This window comes from Paramisgurnus dabryanus, chromosome 2 (assembly GCF_030506205.2).
Source record: "Paramisgurnus dabryanus chromosome 2, PD_genome_1.1, whole genome shotgun sequence".
Lineage (NCBI taxonomy): Eukaryota > Metazoa > Chordata > Actinopteri > Cypriniformes > Cobitidae > Paramisgurnus > Paramisgurnus dabryanus.
Genome location: NC_133338.1, coordinates 9,933,320 through 9,955,895, shown reverse-complemented (window position 1 = coordinate 9,955,895; position 22,576 = coordinate 9,933,320). Strand labels below are relative to the sequence as shown.

At 41.2% G+C, this 22,576-nt stretch overlaps 3 non-coding genes across 3 annotated transcripts; 2 read left to right on the top strand and 1 right to left on the bottom strand.

Annotated features, from left to right (window-relative positions):
* Nucleotides 1–21,800: 21,800 nt before the first annotated feature.
* On the top strand, nt 21,801–21,873 carry trnak-cuu (transfer RNA lysine (anticodon CUU)). Its single transcript has one exon. It is a non-coding gene; the product is annotated as a tRNA-Lys (tRNA).
* Nucleotides 21,874–22,073: 200 nt separating this feature from the next.
* trnan-guu (transfer RNA asparagine (anticodon GUU)) lies at nt 22,074–22,147 on the top strand. The gene has a single exon. It is a non-coding gene; the product is annotated as a tRNA-Asn (tRNA).
* Nucleotides 22,148–22,430: 283 nt separating this feature from the next.
* trnan-guu (transfer RNA asparagine (anticodon GUU)) lies at nt 22,431–22,504 on the bottom strand. Its single transcript has one exon. It is a non-coding gene; the product is annotated as a tRNA-Asn (tRNA).
* Nucleotides 22,505–22,576: the final 72 nt, after the last annotated feature.

Sequence of the window (22,576 nt, the reverse complement as noted above, 5' to 3'; positions counted from 1 at the left end):
GGGTAGAGCGGTGGCTGCTTGCATAGCTTCGATTTTTTCCCTAATAACCGTAATTTTGTTAGTAAAGACGTTCATGAAGTTATTACTATTGTGTTGGAGTTTGCTATTTGTTTCTTTTTGTTCTTTGTTTCTAGTCAGTTTTGCAACTGTGCTAAAGAGTAAACGAGGGTTATTGTGATTTTCTTTAATAAGCTTGCTGAGATAGGTAGATCTGGCGGTTTTTATTGTCTGTCTGTAGTGTTGAACACTCTCTTTCCATGCTGCACGCCATACCTCTAACTTTGTGCTTCTTTAGTTTCGTTCCATTTTTCTAGCTACCTTTTAAAGGGCTGCGGTATGATGGTCATACCATGGAGCTGGCGTTTTCTCTTTGATTCTCTTTTTTTCGTATCGGAGCAATGGCTAGGGCTTTAACGATTAATCGTGCAAATGCGCGTTTTCTCAATCAGTGAATTTTAATTAATTACGGTGAAATCCTGGCACATCCCAAAGCCAGGGGGCACTCTCGTGCTTTCGGACCTCCCTTTGTGCCACAGAAGTACCATTACAAATTCTATTCCAGGAAATGTCTGCAGGAATATTTATATCGCTGTTCTTCAAATTGTATTAGGTATTTTCATGATAATAAAGAGTATTTTGAATGATTTTGTTTAACGAGTGTTGCTTTTTTAAATGCACGTTATAAACGACTCCGACTCATCATGATTTTAGATTGATAAGGACTTCCTACTGACCAAATGCCATAGTACACGCACAAGCTGTGCATGAAACAAAGAATTGCAGCCTTGTGATTCAGAATCGATTTCAGGCAGGCATTTTTAACGGGACACACGATTAATCGTTACAGCCCCAGCAATGGCATCCAGCGTGCTAGAACAAAAGTTGTTCAGGTTTTCTATTACAATATCCAGATCTTCACTGTTATCTGCTACATGTTTCATTTGGGACAGGTTTGGAAGATTGCTAATAAAGCTATCTTTAGTGGTGGAAATTATTGTTCTGGCTAGTCTGTAGCATGTTGTGGACCAAGTGATCCTATCTAGAAGTACTGTGTATGAGACAAGGCAATGGTCTGAAACTGAATGGCTTTGAGGTGATATTTCATTAATATTGAGCCCGAGTGACAGAATTAAGTCTAATGTGTGTTTACGGGTATGCGTGGGCCCTGACACATTTTGTTTAATACAGAGAGAATTAAGAACATCGATAAATGGTAGTCCTAATGCATCTTTTGGGTTATCAACGTGGATATTAAAGTCACCAACGATAAGAGCTTTATCTACAGTGACTACAAGCTCAGACAGGAAATCTGTAATTTCTTTAACTCTTTCCCCGCCAATGACGAGATTTTCCGTCTTTCTGCAATACCGCTATTATCCCTTCCCGCTATTAACCCTTCCGTAACTTTTTAAACCCGGAAGTATTTCCCTATGGCATGCTGCTGCATGTCCGTGTATGTTTTAAAGATCGCTCTGAATGGGATCTCTATGAAAAGTCCATCACAAAAATGGAATTATCTCAGCTTTTTGCTCAAAATGTGGTGTTTTTGCAGAAACCTACCCATATTCAAAAGCTGATTACAAAAGAACCACTGAAGGTAGGATGAAACGTTTTTTTTTTTTTTTTTGAAAGCAGAGGGTCTGTTCTTTCATTTGGTATATTGTATGTTTATATATTTAAAGAAGAACATTTTCTGGAAGGCATTAAACTTTGGTGAAAATCATGAAAAACGCTGGCGCTGGCTGGCAACTTTTTTTTAAAAACGCTGGCGGTGAAAGAGTTAAGAAAATCTTTGTGGTGGCCTGGTGGTCTGTAGATTGTAGCTAAGACGAAAGAGAGCTGTTTATTGTTACGATCAGTTATTTCCATATTTAACAATATTATTTCAAATGAATTAAATTTTAGTACAGATTTATGGTTTACTTTAAATATTTTTTTGTATATTGTAGCTACACCACCCCCTCTCCCCTTTCGAGGTTCATGTTTATAATAATAGTCTTGTGGGGTGGATTCGTTTAAACTAATGTAATCGTCTGCTTTAAGCCAGGTTTCTGTTAAACAGAGTGGATCTAAGTGTTGGTCTGTAATCATTTCATTAATAATAGGTTCTTTATTGTTAAGCAATCTAATGTTAAGAAGGCCAAATTTTAACATTTGAGTTACATCTGGTGATGTATTGTTTTCTAGTTTTATGTTAACAAATGGTGCTCTGTATTTGTTTGTTCGAGAAACAGACACAGTTGAAATGTGTTGATACTCTGGTAAAACAGACTCTATGTGCTGGGATATATGTAATCTTGACATGTTAAGGCAGCTAACAGACGGACGGGTAAGCCGATTTGTATGTTTCCTGACCTGGGCCCTGGAAAGTCAGACAATGTCACAAGTAAGACTATTGGTCAGATTTCTAGAAAGTATAGCACTTTCTTCTGGGGACCCTACATTATGCTGAGGGCACCACTTTGACATCCAACTGTGAAGAGACACTAATCTACTGTAAGTTTCATCCCCCCGGTATGCGAGGAGGGGACCAGAGCATATTACATTGTCTGACATTGTTTTGCAATTTCACACACCTCTTTAATAGTATCTTTGGTGATCTCCGATTGGCGGAGTCTGGTGTCATTTGTGCCGGCGTGAATAACAATCTTAGAAAACTTACGTTTAGCATTACCCAGCACTTTAAGTTTGGATCTAATGTCAGACGCCCTGGCTCCCGGTATACATTCGACTATGGTGGCTGGTGCCTCAATGTTAACGTTCCTGAGAATAGAATCTCCAATAACCAGGGCACTTTTAACAGACGTTTCAGCCGGTGTATTGCTAAGTGGGGAAAATCTGTTAGAAATTACTACAGGAGCGTTAGTTGGGTGCTGGAAATGACTATGCCGCCTGACAGTCACCTAGTTAGTCAGCCGCCTTGACTCTGAAGTTGGAACCGAGCCATGTGTACTACGCTTAACACTAAACTACGCTTACCAAAACATGTAACATTAACATCAGCGGTCTTACTGTCCTCAACTAGCGCTCGGATGAGCGCTTCTAGTTCTGCAACCTTCTCCGTCAGCCTTACTACTTCAATACAGTTAACACATGTAAACCCCTCTTTGCAGACGGAAAAAGCTAAACTGTACATGTTGCAAGTAGTGCAGGTTACAATGACAAGCGGAGTCTTACCGCATTCATGCTGGGCATGAAGTGGGCGCTGTACCTCCTGTTGGATCTGTAAAGGCCGGGGATCAAATTGCTGTCTGGTACAGTAGGTGGTGCGCTGTGAACTTGTAAGCCAGTCGGTCAACCACAGAGGCGTGCGTCACCAGCACAGCAGTGTCTCCGGTGGAATATCTCAGAGCAGACTCATATCCAGAGTGCTCCTGAGAGGGACGGGCTCGCATGAAGCCTGTGTCCGTATCCCCAACCAAGCACATAAAGGTAAGGCTGGCTTGCAGACCGTGCTTATATGCTCACCGCACGCATGCAGAAATCACTCTAATCAAAGGAGTGTGTCTGTGGCTGGTTGGTACATTCCCAAACGGGCAAAAAGATAGCAGGATGCACATTTTGCTCAGCTAAGAGGGAACAGCGTTACACCCTGTGAATGTGTGCGGGTCTACACAAACCCTGCTATAAGTATCACCGGCGCGCCTAGTCTCCTATCACAACAGGAGTCGTCGTCTAGGATGAGAGGATAGCAGCTGCACAAGCTGTTCTACCCCTCTCATCAGGCACAAACAATATTACCCGTTCGTAAACTCCAGATTCAGCACCGGCGCGCTGCACCTATTATGCGACAGGGCTGCACAGCTGGGGTCGTCTGTGTCGAATTAAATTGGCAGCCGCTCTGGGTAATAGTATATACAAATACCCTATAAAGCGGGTGTTCATAACTCTCTCCCTTCAGTATCACGGCGGCGTTAGCCAAGGGAGGAATTGAGTGCTGCACACAGGGTAAGATAATGGGCTAACATTGCCGAGCGTTCGGGATATTGTATCTCCATATTGACATGTTTGCAATGGTTCCGATCACACATGTGGGTGCCTATTACAGTATATGTTGTCAGCTGTGGAACAAGCCTGCTGTCAAACATAGGTGTGTGCGCCACCGATCATATGGAGATGTTACAAACCCATGACAAACCATAATAGTGCCAAGCAAACCAAATGTGCTTGAGACGCTGCGGTAGGGCCACAGGGGTTGTGTTCAGACATGCACTGATGGCCGACCAGTCAAACCTGTCACAGCTCACCGCGTTGGATGGCTGGATGCAGGATACAAGTGCAGATTCAACTCCACGCACCTGGGACATTTCTGTAACGGATGGCAGTGCACAGGATTCCAGTTACATATTGTGCGGCATAAAGCAATGGTGTGTTACACAGAGCCATGCAAGAACAGAGCTTGGTTCTGCAATAGTACCGAGCGAGGAGATACACTCCTTATATGCTGGAACAGGTAGTAACCGCTCGTCTATGCGTGTCGGGTGCCAGTTACATATTGTGTGCTTTGAAGCAAGGTTGCCATTTAATAGAGGTTGTCAACGGCTGTACAGTGATGTTGCAAACTCCTGAACTGTTCCACACAGTGCACAACACAGACGTGCGTGAATCATCTAGCAGAGTGATCCGCTGTAGGGCACCGGCTCACTAGCCGCTGGCACACAGAGCCATATAAAAACCAAGTCTGGGTCTGCAGCGGCTCGCTGCTTTGTGCAGGGTCGGATGCAGAACCCGAGAGAGAAGGAGAGACATTCCTTAAGAATGAACAGCTTAGTAACAGCTCGCCATGCGCACGCAGGGAGTCAGATACCTGTGTTTTTAGTGAGATATTGCCCGAACACTGCATGGATGTGCAAGGCACGATAGTAATCCTCTGTTGGTACAGCTGGGAACATAACACCTAATAGTTTACATCCACATCAGCTCACCGCCTTCAGCCGGGGAGCTAAGAGCAGGATTGAGTGAGGAGAGAGATAGCCACTCTCTATTCAATGGCAATTTACATATAGCAGCCTGCATGCCTGGCTATTTGAGTAATGTATAAATATATAAATATACGCATGTGTGTATATATATATATAGTGCAATGCATAGAGCAACGTTGCCACCAATCGGGGGCGTACGAGATGCATTGTGCACTGCTTAGTGTGTGTGTGTCGAGACGGATCGCTGTGCGAAGCGAGCGGCCACAATCAACACACTTCGCTATACTCAGTCTGTCCCCATTGCTCTGCAGCTCGTGTGTAACGGATGCATTTAGTGAGCGGGGTTGAGCGTTGTGCATTGCGTTTCGAGACAGATGGCTACGCGGTGCGCAGGATCACACTCGACATTATCCTGCCCCCTTTTTCTTTGCAGCGAGTGTTTAACGGGCACATTCAGAGTATAGCTGAGCGCTGCGCGCTGAGTTTCCTCCGTAAGAGCTGTATATTGCTATATATATATGGTCTCTATTGGCACATAGTTGAAAGAGAACAAGTGCAGAGGGTAAATATACAGGGCACAGAAATATGTTGGGCTGATTGGCAGCTCGCTGCCCGTCAGCAGCCATTGGACACAACATGTGAAAGCATAAGCATAGCCAACACCGATTCCCAGCGTCACCCGAAACAGATGGGGGGCGTGAATGTGTGTGTGATGCGGTACCACCTGAATCACAGGCACTCTAACTCTAACGTTTCTTTTTGTAATTTTTTGCGGCAGCTTAGATACTTTAATGGTGTATTGCTGCCCCCCTCAGTACGTCTGAAGAATAGCAGGTCCATGTGTACTTATGACGCTACGCAAGACAGCTGGCGTAGTAACGTGGCCGAAATGCGCGCGTAGTCGCACCCACGGCTGGAAATGTCACGCGGTAGAGCATGAGTCGAGCACTTATGTTATGCTAGGCCAGCCGCTGTGCTAGTGGCCGAAACGTGAAAATCAGCTAGAGCGCACTGTATCACACAAAGTAGACGCCAAGGAAATAACCTTAACGTTACATCCATACAAATGTGACAGACGGCCATGTCGCAGTAGTATAGGTGAAGATCTTATGAAAGGAGCCGTCTTGGCACTGTGCTCACACGCGACCAGTCCCGAAGGGGGTCTGTTCATGCTAGCAGTGGCCGAAGTACGTTAAATTACAAGGCAGATGCCAGGGTGGGGGTCTGTTTATGTAAGGGGAGCGGCCGAAGCGCGCTATAAGTACAGGACAAACACATATGAGAGGGTATTTGCAACGGTGAATGTATTGTGCACACTGTGGCATATTTCGCACTGCGTAGGTGGGGAAAGTAAGCCTTGTGGCTTTCCAGCGTCCGTAACCTCGGAATACCCCGGGGGTATGAGGCTAATAGGGCGGGCGTAACGTTACCGTGGAAGGCACGCAACGTTCTCCTCAGTTTGGCAGCATTGCCACCAACGGCGGTGGTTTGCTGCCGAGAACGCAGTTATTCGATATATCTGGAGTCCATAAGATACACGGTTCTTCACTCGAGGAGCGAAGCTCTAAATCCTTGTACAATTCTGCCGGAACGTGTGTAAGGGACGCGATCCTTGCGTCCCTCACAAGTGCGACGATCTACGGCGAGACGCTTCAGTCACGGTGAAGAGAAAGAATCTGAGTATTTTGCCGCCTAAACAGGCTATATAGTAGCGGAAGTCCCGCCCCTATAAGGCTGTCATGGGCGGCATTGGCCAGTACACTGGCGTTGTTCAATAAAAGCTTCAGAGAAACCGGAAGAGGGAGGAGTTTCCCATAGCATCAGCGGACGCGATGTCGAGTGACCGCTCTCGAAAGGGAACCAGTCTGTGCTTAAAGATTAACCTATTTAAGTCTGTGTCATTCATGTTAATCAAACAACCCATGACAAAGAGACAAATAGCTCTAAAAAATTATGCTCTGTCGTTCACGGCACATAACATTAAGTAACATGCCATTTTAACTTTCACAAAATACAATTTAAGACACTTTAAATTTCATTCTTGTAACCTGTGATTGCTACAGGCACTTATTCTGTGTTGATTGTCTTTAATGACGAACTGCATGCTGACACAGAAACAATTATGCAGCTAGAGTCTGTGAAGTTCACACGGGTAATAGTCATCTCCTTGTGATGGCCATGGGTTGTTTGTTGAACTAAATTAGAGATTGACGGATACTGATTTTTTTTAAACCGGAGCTGGAGAGAGAATAGCATAGCGGAGTTGGCTGCATGTTGTGAATAGTTTATAGAGTAAACAGGTGGATTAAGTAACCTTTTTTAGATATTGTTGTCTTGACCAGCAACCTGTAGCCTTTAGCAATCCAAGCAGTAGTTAGCAAAGAGATTTTACAAATAATATCACTGACTGGAAAACTGCATTGTCAGGAAAGTAACAAACAAACGGCTTAAATATCATTTAATTTCTTTACTGGTATTTGATGTCAGAATAATTCATATTTTGTTGTTATATAGCTTATGAAGTGGCTTTTGACGGCGCTGTTTATCTATGCATTTACTCACGCATTAACTGTATCAAACTGTGACAGCTTGTGGAGGTAATAAATAATTCATTAATATCCACAGACATTTATTTAGATATTTTAGCAATCTGGTAAATGTTAATTAGTAATTTATTAATCAGTCAACTTATTTAACATAACATACATTAATGCACAGATGAGATGTGTTATAAATGCCTTATATTAGGGCTGGGCGATATGGGCAAAATATTTTCACGAAAATGTTTTCCATATCAGTCGATATCGATAATTATCATGATAAATGACAAATCTTTATTCCTGTCAAATTTAAAGGCAGATTTTTGCTGATGAATGAAAGTTGTAAAAACCAGACAGTTAATTGTTGTTTTAAACCACTTTTAATTCAGAACATGACACATACAAATACTAAAACCTTGTTTTACTTTTCAGGCATCTGTATTAATAAATGTAAATATATTTGTTATGAAATGAACTAGTGATGGTCAACCCGGATTTTTTTAAGGATTCGGGTTATTCTAAGTCACTCACTAATATGATGCCAAGTCATACTAATGCCAACCAAGCAACTCAGATCATGCATGCTGCTACGAGTCTACGACTCTTGCTCGCAAAAAAGGGCTCATGTGACCTGAGGAACTCGTAAAAAACATGCATGTCCCTGGTAACATTATCAATAACATAATTGTAAAAGTTTGGTGTGTTTAGTTTAATTTCATAACGACAAATATATCAACACCACGTTTAGAAGATGCCAGGCTTTGTTAACTTAGAAGTGAGAGGAACGTGTCCTGTTTCAGATTGACAGATTGGCTGCAGCAGTGCTCGTATTTTAAACATTTGCAGCTTCTACTCAAAACATTGTGCCAGTCAAATATTGCAATCGATCAGCCTACATGATAGTCAGTGGGTTAATAAAACGAGCAAGGCTTGTTTCTCCTAGTTCAGGATTCAAGCTCTATGAGTTGAGTCCCTCTTTGTGTGAAGCCCCGAGTCGCATCCCTGTTTAACTCGGAGCTTCAGGAAATCACGATCCGGAATAGCAGCTTGTGGCTCACTCAGTCGACATTTGGTGATGTTAATTAACTCGTTGTTGCAAGTTATAGAACCTATGGCAGCCTATATAGAGTTGTAATTCTGTTGTAAACATTTGAAGAGCTTTGTTTGATACAATTTCTAATTTTTAATGCAAAGTCTAGGAGGACTCAACTGACTCGGGTTAATGGTCACTAAGGACTAGGGTTGTGACAATTAATCGGGCAAATGCGCGTTTTCTCAATGAATGAATTTGAATGAATTACGGTGAAATGCAGCCACATCCAAAAGCCAGGGGGCGCTCTCGCTTAGAATCACCATTTGTGCCACAGAAGATGTAGTATACCAAACACTATTCCAGGAAATGTCTAAAGCAATATTTATATCGCTGTTCCTCAGATTGTTTCAGGTATTTTCATGATAATAAAGAATATTTTAAATGATTGTGTTTGACGAGTGTTGCTTTTTTAAATGCAGGTTATAAACGAGTCAAACTTGAAGTGATTTTAGATTGATAAGGACTTCCTACTGATCACGGAGCCGTAGTACATGCACAAGCTGTGCATGAAACACTGAATCGGAGCCTTATGATTCAGAATCAATTTTAGACAGGTCTTTTTAATGGGAGCGCGATGCATCGATGCACATCCCTACTAAGGACTCATGGTTCCCGAGTCATTTTAGGGATCGGGTTAAATGATCGAGTTTCAAGTGACTCGCTCATCACTAAAATTAACATTTCTGACACAGAAAGCAGCAGGTTACTGTCACTTTAAGACCCAAGACAGACTGCTTTAAGTTTCAATATACTGATAAACATCCAGCTGTCTATGTTCACTTAAACAAGAAAGAAAACTTAGTTTAGTGATCACACGTGTGTTATACGAGCTATACATGCTGATAAATAGATGTCAAGAGTGACAGGTTGCTGTGGGAATGCACCCTCGCACACTTAACAGTATATTTATCGCAATGGAGGATCAGCTGTTTTTCCTCAGCTTTCCTGAATTTGTGAATGTCCTGTAAATATACTTTTGACGCTGTGCGGACCTGTGCGAGCGCAAGGCGGACACTGAAAGAAATACAGTATACTGTACCTATTTTGTCTGCCGTGTTCAGGGCTTTGACAAAACCTGTTTGGGCGTCCAACATTACACAAAAGGAAAATGTTTTTGTGCATTTGGATTCCGTGACTCTGTTCGCGTTATTCGCATTACAGAAATCATTAATAACTTGCCTCAATTAATAACTTGCCTCATCTTACTCCACTCCTTCAAGTCTAGCTGACACCGTGATTGCAAACAAAGACCACGTGCATCATCCGGAAGTGCTTGTGCGTAAACATTATCGATCACTTACCAAGCGACCAGTATTGCTTTATCGGCAGTTATTTTAAATACCGTTATAATTATCATTATTGAATTATCGCCCAGCACTACCTCATATGCAAAGTAAGTGTACTTAAAGTCTATTTAACTCTTTCGCCGCTAGCGCTTTTAAAAAAAGTTGCCAGCCAGCGTAAGCGTTTTTCATGATTTTCACAAAAGTTTAATGCCTTCCAGAAAATGTTCTTTTTTAAATATTCAATATACCAAATGAAAGACAAGACCCTCTGCTTTCAAAAAAAAAAATTTTTCATCCTATCTTCAGTAGTTCTTTTGTAATCAGCTTTTGAATATGGGTAGGTTTCTGCAAAACACCACGTTTTGATAATTCCGAGATAATTCAATTTTTGTGACGGACTTTTCATAGAGATGCCATTCAGAGCGATCTTTAAAACAAACACGGAAACGCAGCCGCTTGCCATAGGGCAATACTTCCGGGTTTAAAAAAACGCGGAAGGGTAATAGCGGTATTGCGGAAAGCCGGAAATACTCGTCATTGGCAGGGAATCGTTTTCTCTTGATTGACGAGATCGAGATATCTCGTCAATGGCGGCAAAAGAGTTAATGAAGTCGCGTCACTCCGCCGCCATATTTGCTGTGCACGCTGCTGCTGCTGTTAGCTCCTCTCCTCAGATGCGTCCAGTGCGAAATTCTCAATTTTCTCGTTAATTGGTCAATCCGATATTACAAAACCGATATCCGATAATGGGGGGAAATGCTTAAATATCGGGGGAAATATTGGAAAACAGATATATCGGTCGATCTCTAAACTTAACACTTGATACTGTGGATGCATAGATAGTACACCAGTAGGAAAAACAACAACAGAATTGCTATTTCCTTGATCCACAGCCAGGGTTTACCTAACAGGTTTCCAAACCATGAAGAATTGTCTTCAGTCACCTTGTGTAATTTTGCTTGATTGTCACGTTACCCAGGTGAGGAAGACGAGGAGTCGAGGATACAAATAACATTAATACTTTACTGAGGTTTAAACATACAACAAGGCATACACAGGAACGTACAATAAACAATAACCGACAAGAGTAGGAACTAAACAGGGAGTATATATACACAGGGTGATGAGGGAGCTAAACAGGCGGAGGTGGGAGCAAACTAATCAAGACAAATGAAGACAGGCGCAGTAAATACGAGACGAAATGTGACATTGATCACAGTCCTGTATTTGATTCTCTGCTTTGTGTATTTTTTTTTCTTCATGACTGTTGGCTTGGCAGTGGGTCTCGTTGTCTTTAGAGGTTGTGGCTTCATACTCAGTTAAGGAGGTTGCTGTGTATGGGTCTTGGGACATCGATCAAGGGGTATCTGCACAAAGAAAGAAAGAAAACAAAAGACAAAAGAGCAGTATTTGTTGTAAAAAAAAAGTAACATTTGTATACAAGAGTTGTATCCTGCTATTGTTGTTCCTTCTTTCCCTATTTCTTACAATGTAGAACAATGTCAGGGAAAAACTGAAAACACTTTATTTTAAACACTAACAAAACAAATACCCACGAGGGGGTACACGACATGAAACGTGAAACACTTAACTTCTACTAGATTGCCAGACTTGACTAGAACATGTAACAAGATACAGAACACAATGAACCTGCACAGAACTAAAGATACACTGACATTAAATAGAAGAAAGCAAACAAGATAACGAGCGGGAACAGGTGATGGGAGAAAACCAATGATTACTAATAAGCAGGAGAACGAGGGGGCGGGGTCACGGGACAAGACACCGGAGGCACATGCCAAACACAAAAACAAGGCATGAACCTCCACACAAGGCCAGGGACTGCCAGAACTCTGCCACCATGACAAAATACAAATATAACAAGACTTCAAGGCAGAGTCCTGACAACAAGGCTGTCTGACCAGATGCGGACTAGGGGTCCCTTGTCATCTAGCACACTTTCAGGATCATCAACTATTTCACTGTAAGTTGAAGCTTTCTGACAAAACCTTTCAGTGTATTCACTCACAGTTTCTTCTTTACTTTGTACACAGTAAGTGATTTTGGACCAGTCGATTTTGGGTCCCATAATATTCTTTAGAATTTTCAAAACACATTATTTCAAATCGCCTTTACTGGCATGTTGTAGTTCAGAAGTAACAGCAGACTCATAACTGTTGAATTCAGATTCAGTTAGAATTTGAGACATTAGCTGTGTGACTTCCGCTAACGACATGTCATAGAGACACATTTTGCTGATCAATGCTCTTCTAAATTCACAAAAATTTGTGCGCGCTAAGGGTTTGTTCTGAGATAATCTCTCTATATCTTTTAGTCCTAGTGCTTTGGTAACAGTTTGTACTTGAACAACAGAAGGGTTGGGAGGAACACTTTTAACTCCCTCAATTTCCTGAGATCTTCTTCTAGTACCACATGCCTTCACTGAATTTACAGGCACATCATTTACTGATTGGATGGCTACATCTGTTTAAAAAAAGCTTGTATGTCAGGATAATTCATATCAGGCTAACTACCTTCTTCCACATCAGTTTTTGCTGTAGCTTTGTTAAGGTTCAATTTCTTAGTCAAAGAGGATACTCTAGCACGGAGCTCTTTGTTTTGTTTCTCTAGCTCTGAGTTACGCTGAAGCTGTTGTGTAGCTAGGGTTAAACCAAATTCTCTGTGGCAGCAGATAATGCCTTTCACATTGTTCTTGCGAATACATGCTTCTAGTACCCTTTCACACCCATCTACAGACCCAAGTCTTGTCTGGATGGATTTCATACTTCTGAGTTTGCACTTGTCTATCTTTCTCAGTGACTGCAAGGTCCATTTGCACTCTTAACAGTGATTTGAATTGGCTATCTGACCACAAAGGAGTCGCGAGACCACCTTCTTCAGTTGTGGGAGTCAGTCTAGGATGCCATTTCTCCTTATGCTGATTCAGATAATCACTGTTGTTAACCTTCCTTACAAAGTAGAGATAATCCCAATTCTTCTCTGACAATGCCTAAACAGAGTAGAGTGACACTTACCAAATCAAAGTTGAGCTGAAAAAATCAGTCTGGATCGATGTTTGTAGATTTGGATTAAGGCGGGTTCTCTTTTTAGAAAGCACCTCTCCAGCCTTAGAAAACACCCTTTCACTGGGCACTGATGATGCTGGACAACATAAGAAGGTCAGTGCCAGCTTATATAAATTGGGATATTGGAGCTTCTGTTTGTTCCAATATCCCAATGGATCCTCAGTCCTTCTTGGCTATCCCTATATATATATATATTACGTATTATAGGTATTAGAACTAGATATATGCTAATTTACTCTAATGATCTACTGACCTAGGCTATGTATATTACTCTAATAATCTACTAAACTAAGTGTAATATAATATATAAAACAGGCTATGATATATAATGATAACTATACTACAAACTCACTACAAACTCGCCACTACTCGCTACTACGTACAACCAACACCTCAACACCAATGCAAACATATTGCAAAACCCACAAGAGGCGCGAGTTTTGAACCATTTTTTTCCAGAAGCGATACTCGGAATGAAGCAATGATGTATTCAACAGAAAACGAGGCCTCGTTTGTCATCGTCACGTGATTTTCACGGAAATTATACAAGCCTCGAATCGGGGATTCATCTGGAATGCCCCTTTTTGCTCTCTTCAGATGTCACATCACTACCGGATGGCCTGGGGAAAGAAACTCTTTCTGAGTCTCTCAGTCCTTGCCGCCAGTGTACGTATCTATGCTTGAACGTAGCAGAGTGAATAAACCATAGTCTGGGTGTCTGGGATCTTTCAAAATTTTTATGGTCTTGTCCTTACACCGCTTAAAGGACAAGTTCAGTATTTTACACTTAAAGCCCTGTGTTCAGATTGTTTATGGTGAAATAGAATGGTTTTGACTGAAATGTCGACATATGCGGCTGCCCTGAGAATTTTCGCGTGTTTGTGTTTCACCTCACACCTCTACAATGGATTTAATGGTGCACTGGAACAATCCTTCCTAAAATGCATTAAACTTTCGTTTACAAAGACGTGAAACTCACCGAGTGGTCAGGGGTGTTCACTGATATGCTCACACAAAAATCGCTGCAAAATACGCATTCCAACAGGTTTTATCGTAGTTTTTGCCAACTCCATTGACTAGTATTAGATGTCCTGTGAGGTACCGTATTACTCCGCGCCGGGAACTTTGTTTCTATTCTTGCAATTGGCAAAGGCGGATTAGCCCCACCACCTGGGCTGGAGTGTCTATTATTCAAGCTCTAAGCGGAAGAATGTACGGGTGTGAGGCGTTTGGAAAAATAGGTCCACAAGTTAACAACGAATGCTAAAACAGCTGTTGGAAAGCATCTTTTGCAGCAATTTTTGTGTGAGCATATCAGTGAACACCCCTAACCACTCGGTGAGTTTCACGTCTTTGTAAACAAAAGTTTAATGCATTTTAGGAAGGATTGTTCCAGTGCACCATTAAACCCATTGTAGAGGTGTGAGGTGAAACACAAACGCGCAAAAATTCTCAGGGCAGCCGCATATGTCGACATTTCAGTCAAAACCATTCTATTTCACCATAAACAATCTGAAAACAGGGCTTTAAGTGTAAAATACCGAACTTGTCCTTTAAAAAAGATGTCCCCTAGGTTAGGGAGTTGCCTTCCTATGGTACGTTCAGCTGAGCGCACCCTCTCTGCAGAGCCTTACGGTCCTGCATTGTGGTGTTTCCATACCAAGCGGTGATGCACCCAGTCAGGATGCTTTTAATTGTGCTGGAGTAAAAGCTCTGCAGGACTGTTTTGGATGCCTTGAATTTCTTCAGCCTCCTTAGATGGTACAGTCTCTGCCTGGCTTTCCTTACAACAGTGTCCAGGTGGGTAGACCATGCCAGATCTTCTGTGATCTGGACATCGTGGTATTTGAATGTATCCACCCTCTCCACAGGGGTCCCACTGATGAATAAAGGACTGTAGTCCCGCACCTGCTTTCTCCAAAAATCCACCATCATCTCTTTAGTCTTGCTGACGTTGAGGTGGAGATTGTTTTCATGACAACACTTGGTCAGGCACCTCACTTCCTCCAGGTAGGCTGTCTCATCATTGTTGTGGATTAGACCTACCACTACGGTGTCATCAGCAAACTTAATGATGGTATTAGAGTTTGCGGTGGCTGCACAATTCTGCGTGTACAGGGAGTACAGCAGCGGAGACAGAACACACCCCTGGGGGGCCCCTGTGGTGAGGGAGGATGAGGTGTACCTGCCTGCTTTCACCACCTGAGGTCTCTCTGTCAAAAAGGTCAAGATCCACCTGCAGAGGGCGTCATTCAGCCCCAGGCTCCTGAGCTTTACGATGAGGCTATGAATTGTATGAAGAGAAGTGATAATTTAAACAGAAATGTCTTGAGATGGGTTTTGAAGAAAGGAAGAGAAGAACTGTCACAAAGAGGTTGTGGGAGGGAGTTCCAGAGTTTTGGGGCCTGGGCACTGAAAGACCTACCACCCAGGGTGGAAAGTCTAGTGCAGGGAATGAGGAGAAGGTTTTGGTTGGAAGATCTGAGTGAATGGGAGGGGGTGTAAGTAGTTAAGAGGTTGCAGATGTATGGAGGAGCAAGGTTATGGAGAGCTTTGAAGGTGAGTAGTAGTACTTTGTATTTAATCTGGGACGGAACTGGTAGCCAGTGAAGCTGATGGAGAATGGGGGTGATATGGGCAGCTCGTTTGTATGTGTAAGGAGCCTGGCTGCAGAGTTTTGGATGTATTGCATTCTTTGAAGGGATTTGGTGGGGAGACCAAGGAAGAGTGAGTTACAGTAATCTAGGTGGGACATGACAAAGGAGTGAACAAGAGTCTATGCATCGCTAATAGAAAGGAACGGTCGAAGGCGGGCAATGTTACGGAGGTGAAAGAAGGCAGTTTAAGTGAGTGATTTGATATGATGATCAAAACTGAGAGTGGAGTCAAATATAATACCAAGATTTTTGACAACCGCGGTGGGGTGAACAGGTGAATCATCAATATTAAGAGTGAAAGTGTATGGTTTGGAGAGCATGCTTTTAGGGCCAATCAGCAGAATTTCAGTTTTATCCGTGTCGAGTTTAAGAAAATTGTCTTGAGCTCAGGGGTAAAGCAGGGACACCTACTGTAGTGTTTATTACGTCACGGGTGTTTAACAAATATAATGCAGGTAAACAAGTGGGAGGTTCACTTACCTGATTAAAGCACGGGCCAGTCAAGAGTTTAAAGGTGAACCAGTAAAAATCCTATAACGGTGTGGTTTAATCCAGTACTGAATAAGCACAAGCTACTTTCTGGTTGCGGTTTTAAACCAAGCATATTATTATATCTATAATACTAAGTACTGATTTTCTATATTGACATTTATATTTTATTCATATTAGTATATTTAGAGAGTATTGTATATTATGTATGTCAATCTGGTTAATCTTGTTATTTATTCTATAGCCCTTCTATTTCTACAGGTTTATAACCTGCTATTTGTGGACAAATTAGCTGTTTGTAATAATCAATCAGTTCAAATAAAAAACCACAACGAGTCATAACAACGTGTCCTCTCCTAATGCCCTGTTTGGTGGGGAGATTCTTAAAGAACCGAACACCTACGGTTTGTTGGTACAAACCTAGACCTGACAGGGGCTAAGCCATCAAGCGGCTGTTCAGGGAGTCATTGTACATATCAACCAGGTTATCCGGGGATGAGTTCTCATCCAGATCAGATAACGGTGAAGCCTGTATGGAGGCAGCAAGCATGCTTTGGTCAATTGACCTGATATTACGACCAGTGATAGTTGTTTTCTCAGAGGAGGTTGGAGTTTTGACAGTATAAAAACAGCATTCAATTAACTTATGGTCAGATACACCAGAGATGGAACGAGAAACAGAGATGTCATTAATGCCATAGGAGCAAAGCAGATCCAGAGTGTGGCCATGGTTGTGAGTAGGAAAATCAACATGATGTGTTATATTAAAACAGTCCAACACTGTGAGTTAGACTCAGAGGTGTAAGAACAATTAATATCCACATGTATGTTAAAATCCCCTAACATAATTATGGCAGAACAGAGAGATGAAATAACAATGAGAAGTTCATTCAATTCAGACAGAAAATTTGCGGATGGTTTGGGTTCTACATAGTTCAACACTTTCCCCTTGCTCTTATCCAGGTGTGATAGCACAGTATGTAATATTTGAGCAATGACATCCTCAGTTGCCGATGTGAATTTGCGTGGAAGATAGTGGGGCCGGCATTTTATTGCCAGGAATTCCATCTCAGGAGAGCAGAAGTGCCGCAGCACATTAATGTTTCCGCTTTTACACCAGACCTCATTTGCCATGATGACTACGCCACCCCCGATCCCCTTCTTGGACTCCTCAAAAGTTCTGTCAGACTGGTAAATGAAGAGGTTATCCATCAGTTTTATGGAATGATTGTCTTTAGACGGATTAAGCCAGGTTTCCGTGAATAGGAAGATATTACAGTTTCTTATATCTGGTTCATATGCACAGCGCAAACAGAGATCGTCCACTTTCTCATCATTCAAACCATACTTGATGCCCGTGATCTTCGGGCTCTTAGACGGCACTGCATCACATACAGGAATGCTACTGTAATGGAAATCATAACATGGGCTCTGGAATACTTCCAGAAAACATTGTCGCTAACACAATCCACCGTCCCATTCGCCGTTGCCAGCTAAAACTCTATAGGTCAAACAAGAAGCCATATCTAAACATGACCCAGAAGCGCAGGCATTTTCTCCGGGCCAAGGCTTATTTAAAATGGACTTTGGCAAAGTGGAAAACTGTTCTGTGGTCAGACGAATCAAAATTTGAAGTTCTTTTTTCAAAACTGGGATGTCATTTCATCCGGACTAAAGAGGACAAGGACATCCCAAGTTGTTATTAGCGCTCATTTCAGAAACCTGCATCTCTGATGGTTTGGGGTTGCATGAGTGCGTGTGGCATGGGCAGCTTACACATCTGGAGATTCACCATCAATGTGAAAGGTTTATCCAAGTTCTAGAACAACATATGCTCCCATTCAGATGTCGTCTCTTTCAGGGAAAACCTTGCATTTTCCAACATGACAATGCCAGACCACATACTGCATCAATTACAACATCAAGACTTCGTAGAAGAGGATCTAAGTACTGAAATGGCCAGCCTGCAGTCCAGATCTGTCACCCACTGAAAATATTTGGGGGATACAAAAAAAGTTCGCAGTGCATCAGCACCCCTGTCACTGAAGCCTACGCAGCCACAAAGACCACTAATGGAGAGAAAGATCAAAGGGCACACACCTGTTGTGATGTGTCCAAAAGCTGTCAACAAGAGGCAGTAGGAAACTATTAACAATGATTTGACCCAAGATATAATCTAAAACTATGAAGAAGAGCAATTTGGAATGAGTAAAGGGAGAAGTGGAAGGAAACTACCAGTGCTAGTCAAGTCCAGGAGGCATCAGGAGATTGAGACACTAATCAGAGAGAGGAGACGAGGTAAAAAGATGCTGAGAGAGAAGGTCTCAGGCTATTTTAAGGGGACATAAAAAATTGGCATCTTTGCAAAGAGCTGAGAACTTGAAGTATCTTTGTTAGAAGAAGGAACACACAAGAACATGATTCTATAAAGACCCTTGCAAGTTTACTAAAGACATCTTCACCAAGGAAAAAAGTGGAACTTTGAAAATCTTTAAACAGGAACTGGAGGAGCACCTGGGAAAGATCTACCATGACACAAAAACGCATGAGCAGATAGTAATTCTATCTGACACCCCACCAATTCAACTACCTGACTTCCAACTGGATACTATCCTGCCAAAATGGAAATAAATGGAAAACATCATCTGAAAAGCAAGAGCAGCATCAGCTCTGGGGCTTTTAGATTTTACCTCTGCCCCCCCCCCCAAAAAAAAAATGTTAAGCCAACCATAAAAAATGGAAGTATCTCTTTACACATAGCATTCCATGTTGGCAAACGCTATTAATATTAGCTCCCGCCCATTTGTCTTACACAAATCTCAGAGGTCTCTTCAACAGTATTTAAGATCAGCTGGAGGGAACTATGGGAAATGGAAGCACTATTACATAAACGTTATAACACCACACATATTAATGTGAAACTATTATATTTATAGTAAAACATCCCTAACTCTTTCTTAAACTTAAACCTCATTATTTATTCATATACATCAGCCAATGGCATGTCTTCAGCAGCTTTCAAATGTTTGTTTTAGACATAGTTCTGTTTATTCGAATTAAAATATGCAGTACTGTAACAGCTGCGCATCATGTGCAGTTTAAAAAAAACATTCTTTGAAGTCGTCATCTCATTCAGCTTCCGTTTGAGAATAACTGCTGATTTTTAAGGTCAGGAGAAGCTTTCACTTCGCAAGGTCATCGTAGGTAAAATGTGCTGTTTTATAATGTTACGGTGTTATAAAATATCTAATTTGCTGTGTTATAAACAAAGCAGGGTGGTTTATCTTTGGACTCGTCGCAACATACACTTACAATATTTTAGGGCATGTGCTTTTGTCTGATGCTGTTTCTTTCGGTTAACAGGAATACCTTTTGACAAATTTGTCATGCATGTCAATTTGTCAAATTGCTTTCATGATGTTCTCATCAATAGATTATTTAAAACGTTGTGCTTTAGGTGAATTGACGCCACATATCGAACGTTGTTACAATATTATCATGTCTATACAATGTTGACATCAAAAACTTTTATAATTTGGTCAGGTGCAGCTGGGACTCAAAATATCTTCAGAAAAAGTATTCTATAGCCTTTTATTCTCTCTGCGTTTGCCGAGATTGTTACGACACAGAATATTAATTATGTATTTTCTGTTTGAGGGAGACAAGTTAAACCTTCAGATCTGTTTTATATATTTTTTACATTGAGTGTTATGGTTGCAGACCACAAATTCTTGACTGCTCCCCCAGTGCAATCATGCCGGGCATGAAAGGAAATGAAATGTTACATAATTAATTACTTTTATTTGTTTTTTTTTTTAAGAGAATTTGTTTTTTCAGTACAAACAATGAGCACTTTGAAATGTTAAATTGAATTAAAAATCTAAAAGTAATTAAAATTGTTTAACTTACAGACCTTCTATTGATACTATCAAAAAAATTGACATTTTACAATTAGAAAACATCAGAATTTAAAAATCCATTTCTTGTTTTACTACTCTAGTTGCATACATATTGTTCGTAACTGGGCTGTTACAAGAAAGGCTCCCTTGCCATAAAAAATATATCATTAATAAGGATTTGGTGCCTGAGGTGGGAATATGTTTTCTTGTAGGATCAGCATATCAGTTAAGTTGTAAGTTATTTAAAAAAAGTTAGTGTTTAATGTAATGATTACTCCATATAGACCCTTTTACTATTTGTACACAATGATGACATGGCAGCGTATGCGCGTGCATTTTGGCAAAGAAAGTATGGCAAGAATTAGCAGGTAACCATCACAGACAGAGAAAGTCTATACACTATAGTGGAGTGGATAGAAGACGTTAGCAGATGGCCAAATATAAAGTGACCAAATACATATATACGTATATTAATATATTATATTAGTGCGCAACAACCAGACATTTTGATGCTGGGAAACTGTTTTGATAAATTTTTAAAGTTGCTAACACGTTAGAACCACTGAGGAATAACACCACTTCCTTTGCCAAAATGCGCACGCAGGCTATTTGATCATGTGCACTGTGAAAGGGTCTATAGTGATCATATCCCAACTAACAGCTAGCTTCAGAATATAGATAGAATCATTAGTAATATATTGATAGTGGCTAACTGCGGTGGTAAGATCTGTTTATCAATAAATACTTATATAAATAATAAATAACTTGTTATTATGCATACATACTTATGTACTATTTGCACAGGATTAGTATTAACTGGGGACCTTGTTTGATTTAGAAATTACCTCCCTACGTCTGAGTTTCGTGTGGCCTGTTTGCACGGGATAAGCAAAGCCTGTGATTTTACTTAAATTTACTGACTTATCTCCCAGATATAATGTTGAAACTTTGCATGACACTATACTCGCAACACCTCGACACGCTGTAAAAGGTGCCTTTTCCATGATATTTTGTTAAATCATACAGTGAATGTGTGAAAAAAGTGAAACCGAATGACAGAATTTGCGTTGTCTGCCTCTAGATGGAGTTTTAAATATTAAAAGTACTTTAATCTAACTGATCAACACAAATACAAGGCGCCATAATATAACTGCTTGCTTACCAGCATTAAAGCAACACCAAAGAGTTTTTTTTTTACCTTAAAATAACGTTTCCAAAAAAGTTCATCCACTCGAAACGGGGTGAACGGCACTTTCACATTCGCTTTGCAGCCCTCTATCTGCCAAAACCGCACCAAAGAAGTTTCCAACCGTCGGGTCGCGGTCCTGTAGTTGGAGTGAAAACTACAATAACTTGCTTTATGGCAGACCTACAATCCGAGCCAGCTTTGCTGCAGTAGGCTAAATTATTCACAACAGTGGTAAAGGACAATTCCGCTTCCAGCCTGTAGGGGGAGCCAAAGCTAAAACTCTTTAGTGTTGCTTTAAAACCGCTTTGAATAAAAACCTTTAAAGGGTTTTCTATATGTGTATTAACAGCGTCCGCTCTGTGGATGAGAAAGCTGCAGCGAAGTAACACCCATGACTTTATTATTAACTGACTGAACACTTGACTCTCGCCTGGGCATTTAGATATGCAAGTTTTTCATCAACAATATCTGCGTGAAACATAAACATGGTGATCATCTGCCAACTCGACTGTCTCAGCACGTCCTCTACGGAATTGTCCATTATTAACGGCTTATTGTTCTCTCCGCGTGAGCTAAACGTTTTTGTTCTGTACTGTACTGTTCCTAATCTGGAAGGACCTTCTGTTGTTTTATTTGCAAGCCCGGCTAGCTCAGTCGGTAGAGCATGAGACTCTTAATCTCAGGGTCGTGGGTTCGAGCCCCACGTTGGGCGGACAATTTTACTAGGCTAGCTGTTGGTAGTTTTTAACTTGAGTTCTTGTCTATTTTTTTTCTAACATATACAATTAAATTCATAGAGCCTTCTTCTACTGAGCAGATTTTTTAAAATATGTGTGTTTAATAACAAACTGTAGACCTGCCAGACAGACAAACATAGACAAAATCCCATTACTTCAGCAGCTGTGCCATCTTGTCTCTGTGGCGCAATCGGTTAGCGCGTTCGGCTGTTAACCGAAAGGTTGGTGGTTCGAGCCCACCCAGGGACGGCTCGTTTTTAATTTCAATTTCTTAATAAGATAATACAGCATAATGCTTAAAAAAACATACGGTTATTAACATTTGTCTCACATGTGCACTGTGATGTATCATCTTACATATCAATAGTTTTTGCTTTAACACAAATTGTATGGACAGGTTTTGTATTTAAAGGAATTTCATATTTGTTATTTTTGCTATTTTAAACATTTAAATATTTTATTATTTTTTATTTTATTTATATATTTATTTTCATGTTGTTATAATAATTGAATGCAGAAAAAAATAAATGTTCGTCCCTGGGTGGGCTCGAACCACCAACCTTTCGGTTAACAGCCGAACGCGCTAACCGATTGCGCCACAGAGACGGGGGTGTGGGGTTGCCCCCTATCTGTGGCCATGAGCATGTGAATTACATTGCTTCTCAACTTGTAGACAAG